Source organism: Tamandua tetradactyla, chromosome 16 (genome assembly GCF_023851605.1).
Source record: "Tamandua tetradactyla isolate mTamTet1 chromosome 16, mTamTet1.pri, whole genome shotgun sequence".
Lineage (NCBI taxonomy): Eukaryota > Metazoa > Chordata > Mammalia > Pilosa > Myrmecophagidae > Tamandua > Tamandua tetradactyla.
This window is the reverse complement of record NC_135342.1, coordinates 3,522,145-3,527,666: the sequence shown is the minus strand read 5'-3', so window position 1 is coordinate 3,527,666 and position 5,522 is coordinate 3,522,145.

The following is a 5,522-nucleotide window of genomic DNA, read 5'->3' as shown; positions in this document are numbered from 1 at the left end:
CATCAAGCTCTCTTTTCTTGGGGATTTATAGCTTCCAGTTTTTTGCTTTTTAAACTTCAGCTCCTGCTTTTACCTAATGGGGAAAAAAATGTCCTGGATTCTCCTGACTGATTTTAAATTCTCCACCTTTTCTTCTTGAGTTTGCTATTACCATGCATCAGCTCTGTTGCTGTGAACAAGTTTGTTTGCCTTTCTCAGCTTCAGTTTTCCAATCTTTAAAATTGGGATGGCACCCTCCTCCTTCAGGATTTCACAAGGATTGAAAAAGAATGCCAGACCCTGACACTCTTACTTTCCTGGTCCGTGGTAGGCTCAGGTGACCCTGACAACTCTACTGGTGGACTTGCTATCTGCTGCTGATTAACAAGTTAACTCAACACTTAGCAACTAGAGACAACAAGCATTTATCTTCTCACACAACTTTAGGGTATTTCTAGCTCATGGTTTCTCATGAGATTGCAAGCTGCCAGCTGGGGTGAGATAGGGGCTAGAGAACCTGCTTCCCAGTTCACTCACGTGGTTGCTGGCAGGAGGCCTCAGTTAATCTCCACAGAACTGCTCATGATATTACGCTGGATTACTCCAGAACAAGTGATCCAAAAGAAAGGGAAAGGAAGGTAGAAGAAGAGGGGGAGAGAGAGCCCAAAACAGAGCCCCAGTCTTTCATTACTTAATCTTGATGGTGACATCCCATAATTTCTGCCTTGTTCTGTTGGTCACACATAAAACCCTGACTCAGTTGAGAGAAGGAACACACAAAGATATGAATAGCAGGAGGCTAGGGCCTTGGGGCCATCTCAGAGGCCACCTCCTACAACTAGTGAGTGGCTGAACAAAGCATTTGACTCCATACCTGAGCTCCTGAGAACTGAATCATTGGTTTCAGTCTTCTCCAGGGGACCAGGCTGGTCTCCTATGTGGGAAATTTCCATCCACAGGTTTTGGATACTCTTCTAAGACTACAGAAAAATAAAATAAAATAAATGTAAGAGAAAAAAATTGGTTTTATCCTTTCCAGGGAGATGAAAGAGAGACATGAAGTGGATATGCTGACAAGGTTGGAGGGTCCAGAAGTGAGAAAACACTCCCTGAGGATAATACAAAATTGGGACTATGGGCGCTACTATAAGATACTATAAATGGACTGATCTTCTGACCCCCTGGACACTGTTTTCCTAAAGAAAAATTTGGAAAGGTTGCCTATTCTGTGGACCCTTCTGAGGCTTGGAGTTAGTTCTGGAAAATGGTTTGGTCATGACCCCCAAAGAGCCCCCTTGGAATTGAGGGACACGTGTTAGACGGCCGTTGGTCATTGGATTCAGGGGACCCAGGTAGGGAGAGTTCCAATCCACCAGGCTCCCCCTGCCCCTGACCACTAGATGTCTTTGAATATATGATGGAAACATCTCTAAGAACTGTCTCTATTCCAGGGGGGGCTTGGAAGAATTCAGCTGAAAATGTATGTAAATGCAACTTACAAACTTTTCAAGTGTTATTCATTTACCTGTAGATTGGTGGGGAGAGCATTCTAAAGTAGTTAGGACAGCATTTAGAACTCAAAGGACCAGAAAGCAATCCCATTTTCTTTTCTTTTTAAACAACAGTCCTTTTACACACAGGGTAATGGTCAGATATTATCCATACTGGTTTCTCAACTCTCTGAAGGGGCTTTGTTTTAGAAGGTAGAGCAGTTGAGATCCTCACCATCCCTTCCCCCACCCTATTCTTAAGATGTGGATGAAAATAAAGGTTCATCAAGGTCAGACTCTGTGATACACAACTTACATCTGGGCAAGTTCACCTGGAGCTGACCTTAGTGCTCTGCTGAGATGGTCCACAGTGAGCAAGGTAGAGGTGTCAGAACTTCCTTATCTGAAATCAGCAGGTTCAGAGGTGGGCTTGCTGTTGTGTAAATCCAGAGAACCCAACCACTGACTGTACTCCCCAAAAGGGCCCTGAGTCACTTGCTTTGTGAGGGCACTAAGGGAATTTACCAGTGACGGAGTTCCTGGCATCACGAGAAGAGCTAGAAGTAGGATAGTGCTTCCTACCCTTTGTGGCGTATTGTATTACACCTGGCTCTTTAAAATACCTTTGCCTGGTTCCCAGCCTCAGAGAGGCAACCTAAGTGGAATGGGGTGTGGCTTAGGCATAGGGGTTTCTTGGCTTGCTCAGCTGATTCCATTCTGCGGTGAGGTTTGGGAACCTTTGAAACAGGCTTCCTGGCAGCAAGGGAATGGTAAGAGCATGATTTAGTAGAGGCCAGGTAGATGGAATTATCATTTTGGGCAAAGTGGCCAGAATGGTAGCCAGACATACTTACAGAATCAGACACCCTTCTTGGTGGTGGCAAAGAGATTGTAGTGTTGCTAGGGTGAAGTAGGTGGGCAACTACCAAAGAAGATATAGGACTGGGTGAGCAGAAGCCTCGTGCCAGAGCTGCAGCTCTGTGAAAACCATTGTCTCTCAACAGATTTCCATATAGTCCCCAGACCCAAAGCCACTGATAGAAGGGCCCCTTGAGGCAGACCCTGCAGACCACATCAAGTGTGAACAACAGTGATTTCCACATGGCCATCCACTAGGCTAACCCACTGGGAATAGAATAGTCAGGGCATTCAAGGACTACTGGATATAGCATTTGAGTCAACACCGTCATCATGAGACAGAGGGTACCATCAAAGCCCCAGGTTGGATGGAGGCATGTGGACACCAGGGGATAAATCAGGCCTTGGCACAGTAGGTCCAGGGGGTCTGAAGAGGGTCACCTTCACGGCCCCTGAGTGTGTAACGGAGATGGTCATTCCATCGGCTCCCTGACCTCTGGAGTAAAGGCCATAATGGTAGAGAAAGGCCCAGCAGAAGCCCTGGAAACTAACCCCCCCAGGCAAAGACAGCATCTCAGGTGGAATGCCAGAAATCAGTGCCGCCCTCAAGACGTCAAGGATCCAGGGGAGGTGGTCCCTGTTACATCCCTACTTAATTGACCAGGTGAGTCCTGGGCTCAGTGGGCTCCTGTTAAGCTTAACTAAGTGGAAGCCCCAATTGCAGTTGCTGTGCCAGCTGTGCCGTCTTAAATAGGTCAAAAGAGCCATGGGATTTGGTATGGCGAAAGCACTCCTTCCAGTCTTACCAGAAATGTCAGGAAGAGGATCAGAAGTAGTTCACATTGACTTGGGAAGGACAGAAGTGTATATACACTATCTTGCTTGAAAGTCTATATTAACTCTTTTGCTTATGTTTACATTATCATCCAAAAGAATCTTGAGCTCTTTGGACGTTCTATAGAACCTCATCCTGGTCCACTATCATCAATGAGGCCATGTTCATAAACAGATCTCCATAAACATGACCACTTGATTTATGGCAAGTTGACATTGCAGAGGACTGGGGAAAGGATGGAATTTTCAACAAATGATGCTAAATCAAATGGACAAACACGCAGAAAAAACAAGTCTGAATCTCTATCTCACACCACATACAAAAGCAATTCCAAGAATATTGTAAATGTAAATACAAAAGGAAAGACATTATACCTTCTAAAAGTTAACATAGCAGAAGATGTTTGTGACCTAAGGAAAGAAAATATTTCCTTTCCAAAAAAAAAAACGCATTCACCAGAAAAGGTAAGTTACAGATTGAGAAAAATATATATATTTTCAGTATATATCCTTGAGTTGTATTCAAAATAAATATGTATAACTCCTACAAATTAATAACAGAAAGGCAGACAACCCAATAGAAAAATGAATGCAAGACTTGAATAAACAGTTTCCTTGAGAGAATATCCACATGTCCAATAAAAACTACTCAGCCCCACCAACCATCAGGTAAAGCAAGTCAAAACCACTACACAGCCACCAAAATGAGTGAAATTGGAAAGACTGTCCACAGCAAATGTTGGCAAGAGTGTGGAATAATTGGAGCCCCCATATTTTGCCCTTGGAAGTATAAATTGGAGCAGCTACTTCGAAAAACTGTGAGGATGAAACGGATTGAAAACATCTGTGCCCTCGGACCTAGCAATTAAGCTCCTACTATATATTCAACAGGTATGCATAAATATGTTTACCAAATGACATGTATGAGAATGCTATTAGGAGCATTATCCATATTATACAAGAAGTGGAAACAATCCAAATGTCCATCAGCCATATGATATACAAAATGATGGTGGTCGTTCACACAATTGAATACTATCCGGCAATGAAAATGAATGAAACGCTGCAATGCACATCGGTGTGGATTAACTTCACAGGCTCAACAGGCAGGTACAAAAGAATGCACCCTACAGTTCCATTTATCTGACTTCAAAAACAGGTAAAATTATTCTGTGTGATTGGAAATCAGGATAGAGGTTATCTTTTTTTTTTCTTTTACGTGGGCAGGCACCAGGAATCAAACCCAGGTCTCCAGCATGGCGGGCGAGAATGCTGCACTGAGCCACCTGGGCCACCCTAGAGGCTATCTTTTGAGAAGTGCAGAAGTAGTTTCCATGAGGGGGCATGAGCAGGGCTTTTGAGATAACAGTCATACTCTACTTCTTCATCTTGTGGTAATTTATAATTCATCAAGCTTTACATAACTTGTGATGCCCACACGTTTCTGATGCAATTATATAGTGATAAAAGTTAACTTAAAATGTTCATATGGCAATCTCAGGATGATGCAATCTCCAACTTATCCACAATGAGCTTTGGTTATATTTATAATACAAAATAAGTAGATTTTTTTAGCCAGCACATTCATTTGTGTACATTCCATATGACTGAATCTAATAAAGTGAAAGTTAGATATGGCATAAATGCATCAAAGAAATATAACAAAATTTTGAGAATGGTTTTCTCTAAGCTAAGCTGTTATATATAATTGTATATAATTTCTTAGCTTAGAGAAAAAATATATAATTTTTCAAAAGAGATTATATAAATATTTCTTTTATGGTGGAAAATAAATTTTTGTTGTTTCACACCAATTGATCTATTAATTCCACTCTAAGAATTTGTCTTGATGAAGTCAGACTAAAAGGGGATAAATATTTACATACAAGGATCTCCATTCAACATTATAACAGTGGCAAAATTAAAACAATCTAAAGGTACAACTATGAGAAGATAATTATGCTAATTAGTAAAACCAACGGTAAGATATTATACACATCATTTAGTCATTTTAGACTATTGTCAGTAAGAAAGTTATTTATAAAATGAAAACTAGGGCAGGCCATGGTGGCTTATCAGGCAGAGTTCCCGCCTGTCATGCTGGAGACCTGGGTTTGATTCCCAGTGCCTGCCCATGCCAAAAGAAAAAGAATAACTAATATTGTGTACTCCACTATTCCAATTCTGTAAGATTATGATATTGATTGATAATGTATCTATTTATGAACACACATACACATGCATATATGTCATAAGGTTAGGGGACTATATACGTGTATGTTTTTGTATATATACTGAGAAGGAGTGATATTGATTTCTCATTTATACTTTTTTCTATCTCTCCAATTTAAAGCAGCAATC